The sequence below is a fragment of the Papaver somniferum genome, chromosome 8, assembly GCF_003573695.1.
Source record: "Papaver somniferum cultivar HN1 chromosome 8, ASM357369v1, whole genome shotgun sequence".
NCBI lineage: Eukaryota > Viridiplantae > Streptophyta > Magnoliopsida > Ranunculales > Papaveraceae > Papaver > Papaver somniferum.
In genome coordinates, this window is record NC_039365.1 from 116,544,142 (window position 1) to 116,563,826 (window position 19,685).

At 44.0% G+C, this 19,685-nt stretch overlaps 1 pseudogene; it reads left to right on the forward strand.

Moving 5' to 3' along the window:
• The first annotated feature begins 19,376 nt into the window (after positions 1-19,376).
• On the forward strand, positions 19,377-19,476 carry LOC113307204 (annotated as a pseudogene).
• The last annotated feature ends 209 nt before the right edge of the window (positions 19,477-19,685 follow it).

Here is a 19,685-nt window from a genome sequence, read left to right on the forward strand (position 1 = left end):
AAGTTCATCAAAAAGATTTAACTAATCTAGATACGTAAGCTAGTTCGAGTCAATATGATTAGTGTGTTGTTATATCTCAAGTTTACTGATTCTCCTATTATTCATATTGTTTGAGGGTGAAAACAGTTGCTGCTGGTTTCGGTAATTTCATGTGTTGTGGGTGAGAAACGAGTCTAAACCCTAAAAAATGTACTGCAAGGGAGTACTTTAGATTCGAGAGATCAATCTGTACAAATCCGTCTTAAACCAATAAATGGGCGTTCCAGACTTGCTTCGGTCATAAAGTGAAGGAGAAGGGTTGGTTTTGGGGAGGGAAGCGAAGAGAGTGTTGAGACCAGAATAGTTGATTCTGGAAGAGTAGTTGTTTTGACTTGTATCAGAAAGCGTAAGCTAACAGATGGGAAAGCTAACGGGTGATTTCTGAGTGTTGTATGCTCTTGACCAAAACTTGTTGTTTGGTGGAAATAGGTGAGACCTATTTATACAAGTCGCAACGAAACGTACCCTGGTCTCGTAAGAATTGGAAACGGTTTGAGTAAATGGAAGGAAACGGTAACGGGTAACACCTGGAATCGATGTTCCATAATGAAGAAAACGTTTCGCCATTACTCCTTGTATTTACTAACCTCCTCATTCTTATAACACTTTCTTGTAACGTACGTAATGTACGCCGCACGTTGTAAGCCGCCAAACCAATACCCTAATGAGCATCCCCCAGTTTGTGACATGTGTTGATGTCTCGAGTGTTTTCGTGGAAAACATGTAGCATGTTGTTGTTGTTTGGCAAGTTGAGCTTGAAAGGCTTGCCGGCTCGGTGGTGACCCTCGACGGTCGAGATTTATCTTCTTGAGAGGAAGGGTAACCGTTGATTATTGCAAGCCTTCGTTTGGTGCCAGCGGTATGAAAGCATGGTCGGCATGGCTTTGACATGGTTAGGCGTGGCCAAGCTACGATTTTGGCATAGTTTAGTCCCGTCCAAGAACTAGGGTTTTGGCATAGTTTGGGCGCGGCCAAAATTAGGGCTTGTCGTTGGGCCAAAGGTTTCCACACGTTAGCTGGTGACCTTGGACGGCTAAGATGTGCATCTTAGATGGAAGGGTGGTCGTTGATTGTTGCAACCCTTCGTTTTGGAAGCCAACTACGTGAAGGAAAGGCTGGCATGGTTTTGGCACAGCGGTGCGGCTGGCATGGTTGGCATGCCTTGGCGTGGAGATATGGATGGCACGGCATACCATTGGCACATGTGGCATGGTTGGCATGCCTTGGCGCGGAGATGTGGCTGGCACGGCATGCCATTGGCACATGTGGCATGGTAAGCATGCCTTGGCGCGGAGATGTGGCACGGCATGCCATTGGCACATGCGGCATGGTTGGCATGCCTTGGTGCGGAGATGTGGCTGGCACGGCATGCCATTGGCACATGGGGCATGGTTGGCATGCCTTGGTGCGGAAAGGTTGCACGGCATGCCATTGGCACATGTGGTGCGGCTGGCATGGTTGGCATGCCTTGGGTGGCGAACTTGGACGGTTGAGATCTGCATCTCAGATGGGAGGGTAGCCATTGATTGTTGCAACCCTCCATTTTGGAAGCTAGCGGCATGTGGTAGGGCCGGCATGGCTTTGGCATAGTTTAGGCGCGGCCAAAATTAGGGTTTAGTACAAACCGTGATGTTTGGCCTTGGGCCGGAAGTTTCCATGCGTTAAGTGGCAAACTTGGACGGTTGAGATCTCCATCTCAAATGGGAGGGTAGCCGTTCATTGTTGCAACCCTCCGTTTTGGTAGCCAGCGGCATGTGGTAGGGATGGCATGGCTTTGGCATAGTTTAGGCGCGGCCAAAATTAGGGATTTGTACAAACCGTGATGTTTGGCCCTGGGCCGGAAGTTTCCATGCGTCAGGTGGCAAACTTGGACGATTGAGATCTGCATCTCAGACGGAAAGGTATTCGTTGATTATTGCAACCCTTCGATTTGGCAGCCAGCGTCGTGCATGGTTTTGGCATGTGTTAGGCGCGGCCAAAATTAGAGTTTGCATGAACCGTGATGTTTGGCTTTGGGACACAAGTTTCCATGCGTTAGGTGGCGAACTTGTGTGGATGAGATTTGCATCTCATGAGGAAGGGCAGTCGTTGATTATTCCAACCCTTCGTTTTGGCAGCCAGCGTCGTGCATGGCATGTTGGGATAGCTGGCATGGTCGGCATGCCTCGGCGCGGAGATGCGTCTAGAACGGCATGCCATTGGCACATGTGGCACAGTTGGCATGCCTTGGCGTGGAAAGGTTGCACGACATGCCATTGGCACATGTGGTGCGGCTGGCATGTTTGGCATGCCTTGGCGCGGAGACGTGGCTGGCATGGTTGGCATGCCTTGGCGCGGAGACGTGGCTGGCATGGTTTTCCATTGGCACGGTGGTGCGGCTGGCATGGTTGGCATGCCTTGGCGCAGAAATGTGGCTAGCGTGGTTTGCCATTGGCATGGTGGTGCAGCTGGTATGGTTGGCATGCCTTGGCGCGGGGACGTGGATGGCATGGTTGGCATGCCTTGACGCGCAGACATGGCTGGGATGGTTTGCCATTGGCATATGTGGTGCGAATGGCATGGTTGGCATGCCTTGGCGCGGAGATGTGGCTGGCACGGCATGCCATTGGCACATGTGGTGCGGCTGGCACGGTTGGCATGCCTTGGCGCGGAGATGTGGCTGGCACAGCATGCCATTGGCACATGTGGTGCGGCTGGCACGGTTGGCATGCCTTGGCGCGGAGATGTGGATGGCACGGCATGCCATTGGCACATGAGGTGCGTCTGGCATGGTTGGCATGCCTTGGCGCGGAGATGTGGCTGGCACGGCATGTCATTGGCACATGGATTGTGGAAATTAGGGTTTGGCCTATCGAAACCCTAATTAGCATTAAAAAAGTAATTTTCTCGCAGACATATTAAAGGGTTCAATAAATGCGCTTGGTGGAGGCCTTATTACTCAAGTTCTGTGAAGTCACTGTCTGACTAGGGTTTTACTATTTTAACCCTAAGCTAAAAAACATCATCAACATTAAGTCCCCTGCTTAGCTCGGAACAGGGGTATTGTTGCGAGGTAAGCATGAGATGTTGACATACGAGAAAAGAAACGAAACGCAAGTCATGAAATATGGTCAGGAAGATTCGTCTAACCTTTTTCGAGAAATAAGGAGAATCCGTGATCCTTGCATTTGAGAGATTTGCGTAAATTCTGCTCGTGACACTGCAGGTTAGGACGTGGAGTGATATATATGATTGTTGGCCGGGATACAAACTGTTGGTCGGCTTAGAAGGGAGCCGTCAGCATTGGTCGGCTTGGAATGGAACCGTCAGCATTGGTCGGCTTATAATGGACCCGTCAGCATTGGTCGGCTTGGAATGGAGCCGCTTGCGTTTCGCGGCTTGGAGTGGAGCTATCTTGAGTTTCTCAGAAGGATGACAACTGGATTCAGTTCCGTGGAAGGATGACGACCGACTTAAGTTCCGTGAAATGATGGAAACTTTGTCTAAATTAGGGTTTGGCATGACGAAACCCTAATTAGATCCCTTTACTAGAATCGCTGTAGAATTCTCGTACGGACTCGGATTTTGACGTTCCGCACCTCCATTATGAACGGAAAATAATTTCTTATCTCGCTACGCTGGAATATTTAGGTTTTGAGCTCGTTCGGGAAGTGAAAACAGCTCGACAGTAAAATTCAGGAAGAATTCAGGAGGAATGTTGCGGGCCCGAGGTGGCATAGTCGCGTCCAGTCACCTATTCCTGTTCATGGAGAAAGAAGGAGTTCAAACTCTATAAACTCCGTCCGCATGAAAAGAGGTATCAACCCTCTTCTGTTGCTCGTCTGGATCTGTGCTTTCGTCTGCAGTGTCTCTCCAGTGGATTCCAAAATTTACCAAAACTCCACTGCATTCTTGGGATGGATGGATGAAATATATGCTCGGCAACGATCATGTCAGAGCTAATCTTGGAGATTGTTGTTGCGTTGTCGGTCCATCCTTGACTTTAGGTTGTTCAGTATCTAGACCTTCTGATCAAGATGATTGATATGTTGTGGATGATTGTATGGTAGAAATCTTCCAAAGACACAGGATGAAATAGATGAGTTGGGAGATATTTTGTTGCCGATGTGCTGCTATCAAGTCTTCAAAGACTTTGTTCCAAGAGACATCCTTCGAACCAGCTTCTGAATACTATTGTATGGAATGGGATGCGGTGAGCAGTCCTCCAGTTAAATTTCTGTTAGATCCGATGGCGTGGCCGAATATGTGAATCTATCTTTTTTGCGTTCTTTTGGAGTTTTCGATGCACATGTACGGCTTCATGTTGAGAAATTCCCGCGGCTCGTAAAACTTCGGCAGTGATAATGTTGAAATCAGAAATAACCAGGTTGAGGGGAGTGAAAGCGTCTCATGCTGGTAGTCCCCATGTGTAGCCTACTTTCATCTCATCGCCTTGAATCCATGTCCACGGGATTTGATACAAGCTTATTGTACTCTTCTGGATGTGACACTGGGATGCACATGGACGAAATATTCTGGATAGAGAAGAGGTAGGAATGAGAGAGTTACGTTGTTTATCGTGGCTCCATCTGTTTCTTCAAAAAAATGTTTTAGTCGCGTCTCTGGAGTTATCTCATGAGTCTTTAATGGTCGTCGGGATGGAACGCCATGAGCAGTCCCCAGTCGCATTTTTCTTTAGTTTCTGAAGTTGTTTTCCTCTGAGCAGGATTGGGATCCGCCGCGGCCTCGTAAAGTCTTGAAAGCGTCTTATAGACAGAGAGGTGATAATATTCTTGCGCCACACCCTTGAAGAGTAGATGACCTTGTTGTGGTTATGGCCTTTTGGTTGACAGTGTTTTCTGAGCTTTGACAGTGAAAGGATTTCGTGTAGATCCTAAGTCCCCAAGTATGGTTTACATGTTTCCATCTTGTATGGTCAGTGGGTTGACCATGATAAAGACATCACCATCGTGTGTTCGTACTGGTGATTTTGTTATTTCTTCGAAACTAAAATTTGGAGAGTACGGGTTACCTTTGTAGTGATTGTTGCTGCGGTATAGCTCTGGCTGGTATCAAAAAATGAGCGGCAACAGTTCTTGGTAGTAGATGTAATCAGAAGAGACTACATTGTCGTGGGAACAAAGTAGGTTGGCTAGAATTGTATGGGAATCCATGGAAGTAAAAGGATTGGCTGGATGCGTAAGCGAGCAAACTGTCCATGGTCACGAGTTCTGGCAGGATGGATCAAAAGGTGGCCATGACTACGAAAATTGGCTGGCTGCGATCATGATGCTTGACATGGGGAGTGTTGTGGCACGACCCTTTGCAGGAAGGAGTGGCGTTGAAGCGGCTTTGGATCTTGGAGAGGACGTTTAAACTTAAGGAGCCAAATGTTATTTCGGATCCTGGAGTAGATTATAGAGATAACGCTGAAGCGGAGCGGCTGCTGAGCGAACGTTGAAGCGGGGCGGCGGCTGAAGCGAACGTTGAAGCGGGGCGGCGGCTGAAGCGAACGTTGAAGCGGAGCGGCGGCTGAAGCGAACGTTGAAGCGGAGCCGCTGCTGAAGAACGTTGAAGCGGAGCCACTTCTGGAGAGAACGTCGAAACGGCGCCTTGAAACTTTCAGAGCCTTGACGGTTACAATGTTGAAGACGAAGACTGCGTCACTCAACGTTCTGTCAAACTCGACATCCCTCAAGTGAATAGTGGTTAGGAGTCCCCAGTTCCATCTATCGATCGTGCTTTCCAGGAGAGGTTGGGGTTTGGAACGGCTTCCCTGGCTGGAAACAGCTGCTTTCCTGATGCAGTGCGGTTGAGGGATGCAAATATATCTTGACGCTACGCCTTGGAGAAATATAGAATCTCACATAATTTTTTCATCATAGACTGCACGATTTTGTGGGTGAAATCCCCAGAAATCATGCATCTCCTTACGGGAAGAGGGTCCCTGTGAATTTAGGAGGGTTGCTGATTTCCTTTGCCTCAATTTTGGACAAGTCGTTCCTGATATTTACGTGTGATGAAATTGGATTGTTGATTCCCTTCTATTGGGCGTTCTAGATCAACGCGATCCCCTTCATCTATAAACGCACGTCCTGCTGAGTTGCCTGCGTCGGATGTTAAAAGTATTCCTTGTCAGCTCCCTCTTGGGTTGACGTGACTCTTATGGTGGCTGCTCCGTCAGTGTCTTGAGGAAATAGGTATCTCTTTCCGAGTTATAAACACGTCTGTCTGAGCCTTATGAGAACCTTTTGTCTTTCCATCAAATCAACAGTGGTAAAAGGAGGTCGGTTTCTTCCGGATCTTCCAGTATCTTGCCTTGATGGTGGAGTAGCAGCGTCTCTGGTGACGGTTGGAGCTGTCATACTTGAAGAAACGTCGGGGTGGCGGAAGCGGCTCTGGTTCTGGTGATCGTAGGTGTATCGTGCAGAGATGGCGCGGTTTTGATTACGGAGTGTTGGAGCCATGGAGCTGTTTCGGAGGGTGAGGGTGGCGCTGGCTGGTTGTGGATAGGAGAAGATGGTGGTGGAAGGGAGCAAGCTGTTAGCGCTGGAAAGGATGCAAGCTTCTGGCGCTGGATCGGCTTGGAATGGGCGCTGGCTTGGCGTGGGCGCTGGCTGGGCATGGTGCTGACTATTGGCTTGGCACGACGCTGGCTTGGCGTGGCGCGGATTGTTGGCTTGGCACCAGCTGGCTTGGCGTGGCGCGGACTGTTGGGCACCGTGAGGCTTGTTCTTGCGGGCCCAGTTGTCTCTTTCCATACGTAGCTCAAATAGGAAATATTTTCCTTATTCAAATTCCGAAAGTGTTATGCCTATAAAAGGGGTTGGCTCTCCTCTTTTTTTTTTTTGAAAGGCTAACAAAGCGTCTGGTTTATGGTTTTATTTGAATTGATAGATAATTGTTATCTACGAGGGTTTTGGATTATTCTTTTGGAATGAATTGTTTTAGAATAATGTTGTTTTGGTTATGACTGTAAGTAGCATAAGTATCCTGGGAAAGCTATGGAATTGTGAATGTTGTGCGATAGTAGAAAGCGTGAAATGAAACATGGGAACAATATGGCTATCGGTTTTTATCATCTCTGTGAAGATTTGAAGTAGTAGACCTTGCAATTTGTCTAACAAGACTTACTCAGTTTTTTGGATCTCCTAACGGAACTGGATCTCCCGGGTGCAAGTCCAAGTTTTGTGGGAAGCGCTGCCGTGATTGCGAGAAGTCCCATCTTCACTCATTGTCGTGTGATAGCTGATAATTGAGCCATTGATTCCCGAGCGGATTTTTTTTGCTTCTACCATCTTGAGATCGGGGTTTGAAAGATGAAATCAGGAATTGAAAGTTGATATTGTAACCGAGAGATTAATCTCCCACTGTGGTCGCCAATTGTTTGAGGGTGAAAACAGTTTCTGCTGGTTTCGGTAATTTCGTGTGTTGTGGGTGAGAAACGAGTCTAAACCCTAAACAATGTACTACAAGGGAGTAGTTTAGATTCGAGAGATAAATCTGTACAAATCCGTCCTAAACCAATAAATGGTCGTTCCAGACTTGCTTCGGTCACAAAGTGAAGAAGGAGGGTTGGTTTTGGGAAGGGAAGCGAAGAGAGTGTTGAGACCAGAATAGTTGATTCTGGAAGAGTAGTTGTTTTGACTTGTATCAGAAAGCGTAAGCTAACAGATGGGAAAGCTAACAGGTGATTTCTGAGTGTTGTATGCTCCTGACCAGAACTTGTTGTTTGGTGGAAATAGGTGAGACTTATTTATACAAGTCGCAACGAAACGTACCCTGGTCTCGTAAGAATTGGAAACGGTTTGAGTAAATGGAAGGAAACAATAATGGGTAACGCCTGGAATTGATGTTCCATAATGAAGGAAACGTTTCACCATTACTCCTTGTATTTACTAACCGCCTCATTCTTTTGACACTTTCTTGTAACCGGCGTAATGTATGTCGCACGTTGTAAACCGCCAAACCAATACCCTAATGAGCATACCCCAGTTTGTGACATGTGTTGATGTCTCGAGTGTTTTCGTGGAAAACATGTAGCATGTTGATGTTGTTTGGCAAGTTGAGCTTGGGAGACTTGCCGGCTCGGTGGTAACCCTGGACGATCGAGATTTTGCATCTTGAGAGGAAGGGTAGACGTTGATTATTGCAACCCTTCGTTTGGTAGCCAGCGGTATGAAAGCATGGCCGGCATGGATTTGACATGGTTAGGCGTGGCCAATCTAGGATTTTAGCATAGTTTAGGCGCGGCTAAGAACTAGGGTTTTGGCATAGTTTGGGCGCGGCCAAAATTAGGGCTTGGCGTTGGGCCAAAGGTTGCCACGCGTTAGCTGGTGACCTTGGACGGCTAAGATATGCATCTTAGATGGAAGGGTGGCCGTTGATTGTTGCAACCCTTCGTTTTGGCAGCCAACAACGTGAAGGAAAGGCTGGCATGGTTTGGCACAGCGGTGCGGCTGGCATGGTTGGCATGCCTGGCATGCCTTGGCGTGGAGATGTGGATGGCACGACATGCCATTTGCACATGTAGCATGGTAGGCATGCCTTGGCGCGGAGATGAGGCACGGCATGCCATTGGCACATGCGGCATGGTTGGCATGCCTTGGCGCGGAAAGGTTGCACGGCATGCCATTGGCACATGTGGTGCGGATGGCATGGTTCGCATGCCTTTGGTGAAGAACTTGGACGGTTGAGATCTGCATCTCAGATAGGAGGGTAGCCATTGATTGTTTCAACACTCCGTTTTGGCAGCCAGCGGCATGTGGTAGGGCCGGCATGGCTTTGGCATAGTTTAGGCGTGGCCAAAATTAGGGTTTAGTACAAACCGTGATGTTTGGCCTTCGGCCGGAAGTTTCCATGCGTTAGGTGGCAAACTTTGACGGTTGATATCTGCATCTCATATGGGAGGGTAGTCGTTGATTGTTGCCACCCTCTGTTTTGGCAGCCAGCGGCATGTGGTAGGCCGGCATGGCTTTGGCATAGTTTAGGCGCGGCCAAAATTAGGGTTTAGTGCAAACCGTGATGTTTGGCCTTGGGACGGAAGTTACCATGCGTTAGGTGGCAAACTTGGACAGTTAAGATCTGCATCTGAGATGGAAGGGTAGTCGTTGATTATTGCAACCCTTCGTTTTGGCAGCCAGCGTCATGCATGGCTTTGGATGTGTTAGGCGCGGCCAAAATTAGAGTTTGCATGAACCGTGATGTTTGGCTTTGGGCCACAAGTTCCCATGCGTTAGGTGGCGAACTTGTATGGCTGAGATTTGCATCTCAGAAGGAAGGGCAGCCGTTGGTTATTGCAACCCTTCGTTTTGGCAGCTAGCGTCGTGCATGGCATGTTGGGATGGCTGGCATGGTCGGCATGCCTCGGCGCCGAAATGCGGCTGGCACGGCATGCCATTGGCACATGTGGCACGGTTGGCATGCCTTGGCGTGGAAAGGTTGCACGGCATGCCATTGGCACATGTGGTGCAGCTGGCATGGTTGGCATTCTTTGGCGCGACTGGCATGGTATGCCATTGGCATGGTGGTGCGGCTGGCATGGTTGGCATACCTTGGCGCAGAGACGTGTCTGGCATGGTTTTCCATTGGCAAGGTGGTGCGGCTGGCATGGTTGGCATGCCTTGGCGCGGAGACGTGGCTGGCATGGTTTGCCATTGGGACGGTGGTGCGGCTGGCATGGTTGGCATGCCTTGGCGCGAGGACGTGGCTGGAATGGTTTTTCATTGGCACGATGGTGCGGCTGGCATGGGTGGCATGCCTTGGAGCGGAGACGTGGCTGGCACGGCATGCCATTGGCACATGTGGTGCGGCTGGCATGGTTTGGATGCCTTGGCGCGGAGATGTGGCTGGCACGGCATGCCATTGGCACATGTGGTGCGGCTGGCATGGTTGGCATGCCTTGGTGCGAAGTTGTGGCTGACACGGCATGCCATTGGCACATGTGGTGCGGCTGGCATGGTTGGCATGTCTTGGCGCGGAGATGTGGCTGGCACGGCATGCCTTGGAGAGGAGATGTGGCTGGCACGGCATGCCATTGGCACATGTGGTGCGGTTGGCATGGTTGGCATTCCTTGGCGTGGAGATGTGGCTGGCACGGCATGCCATTGGCACATGTGGTGCAGCTGGCATGGTTGGAATGCCTTGGCTCGGAGATGTGGCTGGCACGGCATGCCATTGGCACATGAGGTGCGGCTGGCATGGTTGGCATGCCTTGGCGTGGAGATGTGGCTGGCACGGCATGCCATTGGCACATGTAGTGTGGAAATTAGAGTTTGGCCTATCGAAACCCTAATTAGCATTAAAAAAGGTACCCTGGTAATTTTCTCGCAGCCATATTAAAGGGTTCAATAAATGCGCTCGGTGGAGACATTATTACTCAAGTTCTGTGACGTCACTGTCTGACTAGGGTTTTACTATTTTAACCCTAAGCTAAAAACCACCATCAATACCTATAAATATGAATCTTAACGTAAATGTAAAAGTATTTTAGAAAGTTCTGATGATCAGTATAGTTTACCTTAAGGGATTTCGTGAGTAAACGTGAGTCATTGGTGCCGAACAATTTAATCTTTGTCTTTACCATCGATGTATGATTTCCATACTCTTATCATAATTAATAAAAGGTAGGTATAAAATTTGAAACAAAATTTCGTACTTACCTCGAGATTTCACCAGAGGATTATTCCGAGATAAAGTTGTCCCAGTGAGCGAAATCTAAAATTGACTACATGATCCACCACTAAATCATAATTGGAAAACCTGGATCAGTACTAATCCCATGTTATCCAATTTAATATCTACACCCATATAAATCAAAATTTACTATATAAACAGTGTTGCAGAGTTATAACTATAATAAATTTGGACAATCAGTTTTGTTAACAATAAATTTATCTAGTTCGTTATGGAAATTCAGTTGTAATGATTGTGATTCCTGGAATAGATTTCTCTTGGAATGTGTATTATAGACTAAATACTTAGTAGAGAAAAAACCTTTCAAAAGGTGGAAAACTAATGCTAGTTAAACATGTTTTATCTAGCATTCCTATATGCTTGGTAGAGAAGTGCCAATATTGATATTTTAGTGTGCAGGGAGTTCTCTATTTATATTGACGAACATGCTTGGTAAACAAAGCTAGGTTCATGAACTTGTTTCCATGTTTAAGAATTGCTTTGTGACCAGGTGTTGATGGTGGTTTTTAGCTTAGGGTTAAAATCGTAAAACCTTACATCTGACATGACGTTACTACAACCACTAGCGCATTTATTGAATCATTCAACATACCTACGATAAGAATTACCAGGGTACCTTTTTTTTATATACATGTGTCATGTTCCACGGCAGAAACCTTAGTATTGACCGACATCATCTTCGTACATACCAAACCCTAATTCTCATGCTACCGCGCCAAGGCATGCCAACCATGCCAGCCGCACCACTGTGCCAATGGCAAACCATGCCAGCCACATCTACGTGCCAAGGCATGCCAACCATGCCAGCCGCACCACTGTGCCAATGGAAAACCATGCCAGCCACATCTTCTTTTCTGTTCTTTTTGCTTTAATCTTTAGCTCCAAGTCTTTATGAAATCACCAAACTCCTTGGCTCAATTTTCTTTATGATCCAGAACCTGTAGACACAAGATAAATACCCAAAAACATAAAAAAGACAAAAATAATAAAAACAAAAAAAAATAAATCTAAAACCCTAAAAACAAGTCCGCATCGGCGGCGCCAAAAATTGATGTGATTTGTAGATAGTGGTAAAAGTGGTTCGATTCTCAGACTTGTGAAGGATATTAATTAGACTTAAATCCTAATATTAAAATAGAAAACTCACTAAAAATTATAGAAAACTCAATCAAAGATGATATCAATACTAAAAGAAACACTGAGGCTAAGATTCCACTGTTTTCCAAGTTCAAAGTGATTAAACCAATACTTATATTTATGCAATTTTCTTGTTTAATTTGATTCTAAAATATTGCAACAAGTAGATTTTCAAAAGTAATAATTGTAAATACCAAGTATGAACCATCAAAAGTATTAAAACTAAGCATACTCCATCAAAAAAGAGATCACAATCACTCAAATAAAAATCATATTCAATAATAGTTCAAGGCAAATAATCATATAATTATTGCAAATAAAAAGATAAAATAGAATATACCACTTTTTTGTTGGAAAAATAGCTTCCTCTATCGCCTCAGCAATGTGGTTTAGCTCCTCATATTAATCATGATCTCAAAATATGTGTTTGTTGCTCAAAAGATGATTAAAAGAGTGAAAATTAATAACACAGACTGTTTGCAACAGTGTATTGGTGTTGCAAAACAGCTGTTACAATGGAACTGTTACAGAAAAACTGTTGCTTTGTCGCTGATTTAAGACTGCCCTGAAATAAGACTGCCCTGAACAACTTAATGTTCTTCAGCTGTTAAACAGTGACACTTTTCTGCGACTGTCTACCGAGGGTCAATGTTCTTCAGCTGTTCTTCTTCTTCAACAACAGCAGCAGCAGAAACAGAGTTTGGTAAAGCTCTGATTTCTTCTTCTCTGGCTCTCCTTAGGTTTCAAACTCTCGACGCCTCTTCTATATGAACCAAGACATCTATTTATATCAAAAATACCGATTAAATCTCTCCCAAATCTTCCAAAATATCTTTCCTTCTCTTCACGGCCAAGTTACGACAATTTTTTGTTTTAGGATTTCTACGCGTTTCTGAGTTTTCCTTTTTATTCTAAACTCTTCCTTAGATAGATACAAATCTTTGGGAAGGTTTACAGCGTTTTAATCTCTCTAAAATTCCCTAAAACAGGTCACACACGTGACTTTCCATATTTTCTTATTGTGAGAAAAATCCGTCGATTGATCCCAATCTAATCGATTTAAACACCCATATCAGATTCCTAGACCCATGAGGAGTCTATCCTGTGAAAATCAGAGGTTTAATCGACCTCAAACTCCTCCAAATCACGATTGTCAAAACTGCTCTTTAACTACACTTTTTTCCCACCAAAATCCTTTTTTTTTAATGTTGAAGATGGTTGCCCCTTATCCAGAGTAGGGGTGCGATTAGAAACTGCCTGGAAATGGGATGTCCCTTAGTAATTAGGTTACCCCTTATCCAAAGTGAGAGTCCGAATAGCAAATGTCCTCCGGGTGCTTTCCGACAACTTTTCGAGCCAATTTTTATCCAAAAATGTTTATTATCCAAAAATACCTACGAATAAATAAAACACCATAATAAGTAAAAAAATGAGCCCTAACAATATATAGAATCGAGACAAATCGGACACAAAAATGTGTTTATCAAATACCCCAAACATATTATTTGCTAGTCCTCGAGCAAAAATAAAATAGAAATAAAATCCTAACTCACTGTCGCAGGCATCGTCGATTGCATTTAGCGTATGCAGTAAGCCTTTAAACCCCTAGGTGTCCCTAGTGGCGGAGTGTTGTCTCCGGAGGGCTTACCAGAGGTATACCCACAAAACCTTTTTATTCCAGACCCTATCTATCTACACAGAACCTTGGAAGGCACTAAAGAATCTCCTTGGTTGGCATACTTATTGACTACAGGAGGAAGTACCCTGATGCGAAATTCCAATTGTTGTACACGAGTTTGTACTCAAGCATACTAAAATTCATATGAAGTGACAAAGCTCTACTCAGATAGTCGCACTATGGACATCAATATCCGGAGTCAAAACTAATCACATGGATAGATCAAGAAGATGGATATAGAAAAACATAGATGGTTTTGATGTTTACTAGGTGAACGGTGTTTCTCATATCTGTCTGAAGGCCTCCGCCAAAATGAACCTATCCTAATGGACTGAGATACTAGTCTGACTAATATCAACACACTGGCATATACAAGGGAACCAGTGATTGATAATCCTAACTCTAGGTCAACACAACTGGCATATACAAGGGTTCCAGTTGTCGACTTTATTGAATTTATTCCAGTTGGTCAGATGGTCTGGTCTTTTTTTTTCAACTCTTTTTTTTTCTACATTTTTTTTTTGTATCTCAATCACTCTAATTCACCCTAGCATTGGTAACAACTTGAATCGTGAGCCCCACCTAATCACCTAGAGGAACATAGTTTAAAAACAAAACAAAATAAAAACAGAAGTGAAAAGGACTCAATGAGATATAGTGAAACTATCATGTTATTTATAACACCTGAGCTTCGTGCTTTTATGAATAGACTCTTTAGATGTTGCCATCTAATCATAATTGGTTCCTCAACTCCTACAACCAAAATGCTTTCATCCACTTAATTGGATAGTGCCATCCTTAAAAGGGATAAATTTATAGGCTCTGGAGTTTATTTCTTGCAACGAAAAGGTAACAAAAAGTTCTACCCCATCCCCAAACTTAAATCTAATATTGTCCTCAATGTTTCTAATCAAAGAACAGTACCAAAAATATAAGTAACAAGAGGAAATAGTAAAGAGAGAAGTCGGAAAGATAATACCTGGGTTAAGTGTAACAAAAAACCTACAAAAATATTATACAACATACAAAATCGCCTCGATGCTCAATCAAGGTAAACAGGGTCCTCCAGAGGGACCTCCTCAACATCACCTGTAGGAAAAGGCTCTAAAAAGTGGTTCAATCACTGACCGTTAACCTTCGAAGAACTACTACCATCGGGTGTCTCAATCTCAACAGCGCCATGAGGAAAAACAGTACGGACCACAAAAGGACCGGTCCACCGAGAGCGCAACTTCCCGGGGAATAGATGCAAATGAGTGTCATACAGAAGAAAATTTTGACCTGGAGAAAATGAATTTCGTAAAATATTCCTATCATGCACAAGTTTCATTTTGTTCTTATACTCCTTAGCACTATCGTATGCATCTCTACGAATCTCGTCCAACTCGTTGAGCTGGAGATTTCTTTGAGCTCCTGCCTTGTCAAGTGAAAAGTTTAAGTTCTTAATAGCCCAATAGGCTCGATGCTCTAAATCAACAGGCATGTGACATGCCTTGCCAAACACTAAATGATAAGGTGACATTCCAATGGGTGTCTTAAACGCAGTACGGTAAGCCCATATGGCATCAGTAAGCCTCGACGACCAGTCTTTCCTATTTGGATTAACTGTTTTCTCTAGAATACGTTTAATTTCCCTATTGAAAACCTCTACCTGACCACTAGTCTGAGGGTGATATGGGGTTGCTACTTTATGGTTAATACCGTATTGTTTCATTAAAAGAGAAAATGGTCTATTACAAAAGTGTGAACCTCCATCACTAATTATAGCTCGCGGCGTACCAAAACGTGTAAGTATATTCTCTTTCAAAAACTGGACTACGACCCTGTGGTCATTCGTTCTACACGGAACCTCCTCAACCCACTTAGACACATAGTCTACAACGACAAGTATGTAAAGATAACCAAACAAAATAGGAAATGGACCCATAAAATCGATGCCACACACATGAAAGACCTCAATCACTAAAATAGGGTTCAAAGGCATCATATTTCTACGGGAAATGGTTCCTAACTTCTGGCAACGCTCACAAGAAACATAATGACTATGGGAATCTTTAAACAACGAAGGCCAGTAAAATCCACACTGCAAAATCTTAGCAGCAGTCTTTTTAGCACTAAAATGACCCCCACATGCATGTTCATGACAAAAGGAGATAATACTAGACTGGTCACTCTCAGATACACATCTCCTAATAATATGGTCCGGACAATACTTAAACATATAAGGATCATCCCAAAAGAAATGCTTAACCTCGGCTAAAAACCTAGAACGATCTTGCTTACCCCAATGTTGAGGGGTTCGACCAGTAACAAGATAATTCACTATATTTGCATACCAAGGTGATTGGGAAACAGAGAACAATTGTTCATCAGGAAAGCTATCCCTTATAGGAAGGGAATCACTAGGGGAACTAACAACTAGCCTAGACAAGTGATTTGCTACTACATTTTCTGCACCCTTTTTGTCTCTAATGTCTAGGGAAAATTCCTGTAACAATAGGATCCATCTAATCAATCTAGGTTTGGTATCCTTCTTAGATAAAAGGTATTTCAAAGCAGCATGATCTGTATAGATTATGATCTTAGAACCTAATAGGTAGGACCTAAACTTATCCAAGGCAAACACGATGGCTAAAAGTTCCTTCTCGGTAGTTGTGTAGTTCATTTGGGCATCATTCAGAGTTTTGCTAGCATAATAAATCACATGAAGTAATTTGTTTTCTCGTTGTCCTAAAACGACGCCTATAGCATAATCTGAAGAATCACACATAATCTCAAAGGGTAGGTTCCAGTTAGGTGCCTGGACTATCGGGGCAGTAGTGAGTAAAGTTTTAAGCTTCTCAAAAGCCTCTAAACAAGCATCATCAAAGACAAACTTAACATCTTTTGCAAGCAAATTGCAAAGAGGTCTAGAAATCAAGCTAAAATCCTTAATGAATCGACGGTAAAAACCTGCATGCCCTAGGAATGACCTAATATCTTTTACGGTTTTTGGGACCTGTAAAGTCTTAATAAGGTCAACTTTGGCTTTGTCTACCTCTATACCCTTTGAAGAGACGATGTGCCCTAATACAATTCCTGATTTAACCATGAAATGGCATTTTTCCCAATTAAGCACTAAATTTTTTTCCTTACACCTAGTCAACACTAATGTCAAATGATGCAAGCACTCATCGAAAGATGAACCAAACACTGAAAAATCATCCATAAAGACCTCTAAGAACCGTTCTACCATATCAGAAAATATGCTCATCATACAACGCTGAAAAGTTGCAGGGGCATTACATAGCCCGAAAGGCATGCGTCTATACGCAAAGGTACCAAAGGGACAGGTAAAAGTGGTTTTCTCTTGGTCTTCTGGGGCAATAACGATCTGATTATAACCGGAGTAGCCATCTAAGAAGCAATAGTGACTATGTCCAGCTAATCGCTCTAGCATTTGGTCGATAAAAGGAAGGGGAAAGTGATCCTTCCTTGTGACCTTGTTCAATTTCCTATAGTCAATACACACACGCCATCCCGTGGTCACTCGGGTTGGGATTAATTCATTATTATCATTCTGGACTACAGTGATACCTGATTTCTTGGGGACAACCTGAACAGGGCTGACCCACTTACTGTCTGAAATTGGGTAAATAATACCCGCATCTAACAACTTAAGCACCTCTTTTCGAACTACCTCTTTCATGTTAGGGTTCAGTCGACGTTGCATCTCCCTAGAAGGTTTGGAGTCTTCCTCTAAATGAATCTGATGCATACACACAGTAGGACTTATACCCTTAATGTCTGCTATAGTCCACCCTAAAGCTTCCTTATTGTCTTGAAGTACATTTACTAGCCTACTTTCCTGATCACTATCCAAATTGGAAGCTACAATCACAGGTAAAGTCTCAGATGGGCCTAAAAACACATACTTAGTTAGGTATGGTAGTGGTTTAAGGTCCAACTTTGGGGGCTCTTCTAAAGAAGGAATTAGGGTAGTCTCAGAAACTGGTAACGGTTCGAACCTAGCTTTCCATCTATCAGTGTCTAACACAGGGGTAGAATCTAATAGAGCATTCACCTGTTCAATAGTGCTATCGTCGTCAAAATCTAAACCAAAATGGGATAGACAACTTTCTAATGGGTCTTCAGACAAGATGTTTGGTAATGACTCCTGAACTAAGGCTTCTATCATGTTCACCTCCTCAACACATGTGTCATCTAGCTCATGAGGTTGCTTACTGACATTAAAAATGTTCATCTCCATAGTCATATTACCAAAAGATAAACTCATCACACCATTTCGACAGTTAATGATCGCATTAGACGTAGCTAAAAATGGGCGACCTAAAATCACAGGTATCTGGTTCTCTGGGTCAGGGACAGGTTGGGTATCTAGGACCACGAAATCCACTGGATAAATAAACTTGTCGACCTCAATAAGAACATCCTCGATAACACCTCGAGGGATTTTAACAGACCTATCAGCTAACTGCAGTGTCATCTGAGTAGGTTTCATTTCACCAAGTCCTAGCTGTAAGTATACATGGAATGGCAGTAAGTTCACACTGGCTCCTAAGTCAAGTAAAGCTTTTTCTACCCGGAAGTTACCTATTGTGCAAGCAATGGTAGGAGAACCTGGGTCTTTGTACTTTGGAGTTGTGGTGTTCTGAATGATTGAACTTACGTGACTAGCTAAAAAGGCTTTCTTATGGACGCTAAGTTTTCGCTTTCGCGTACACATATCCTTAAGGAACTTGGCATAAGCAGGAATTTGCCTAATTGCATCTAATAAGGGAAGGTTTATGGTAACTTGCTTAAAAACCTCCACTATGTCATTAAAGTTCGATTCCTTCTTTGTTGGTACTAATAGCTGAGGAAATGGGGCTCTAGGCCTAAAATCAGACCTTTCAGGAACCGAATTCACATCATCAGAAACTTTATCAGTCTCTTCAGCTACTGGTCCTGAGAGGTGAGATCCTGAGGGGTGAACTACAGTATGTTCACTATCGGGCATGGTTACCTTATTGTCTACAACTCTACCACTTCTAAGGGTTCTAACACATTCAATTGATTCGATGGTTTTGCACCTAATTCATGAACTCCTCTAGGGTTGGGTTGTGTTTGACTAGGAAACTTACCTTTTTCTCTCAAAGAATCACTTATCAGACCAACCTGGGTTTTTAACTCGGAAATAGCCTGACTATTTTCTTGTCCTATCCTGTTACTAGCTTGTAGACTCTGTTCTACGGATAACTGGAATTTTGCAGTTTGCTGAGTTAACAAGGCGAGAGATTCCTCTAAACTTAGGATTTTCTTATCTGACTGATTCTGAAACTGAGCTAGTCCTGAAGGATTCTTAGTATAGCCAAAACCTGGGGGAGCATTAGAATTACTAAACTGACCTTGACTTTGGCCCTTAGACCACGAAAGGTTCGGATGGTTTCTCCAACCAGGATTATAGGTTTCTGAATATGGGTCAATCTTTTGACGGTTATCAAATCTAGTGTTATTATAAAGAGCATTGGCCTGCTCTTCAATATTCTGGCCTTCCCAAAAAGGCTCCACTCTACCACTAGTCTGGCCCACTTCTAAGGCTTCTAACCTTTTTGCTATAGCAGCAATTTTGGCATCTGATTCATAGCCTCCTTCTACCCTATTAACGTTTCCTCTACTTAAAAGAATTGTTTTCTGGGGTGCCCTACTATTTTCCCATTGCTGGGTTTTTTCGGCGATTTCATTAAAAAATTCCATCGCCGCATCAACAGTTTGGTTTTCAAATCCACCAGTGCATAGAGACTCAACCATGGTCGTTGTGGAATAATCTAAACCCTCATAAAGGATCTGAACTAGCCTAACCTTTTCTAAACCATGATGAGGACACTGGGATAATAAATCATTGAACCTTTCCAAATACCTATATAAAGATTCTCCCTCTTGTTGTGAAAATGTGCATATTTGCGTCCTAATAGACGATGTTTTGTGCCTAGGGAAAAACTTATTGAAAAAGGCAGATGTAAGTTGTTCATATGTCTCAATTGACTCGGAGTCCAAACTATACAGCCACGACTTGGCCTTATCTTTCAGGGAAAATGGGAATAACCTAAGTTTCAAAGCATCATCATCTAAGCCTCTAATTCTTAGAGTACTACAAATTTCCTCAAAATCCCTAACA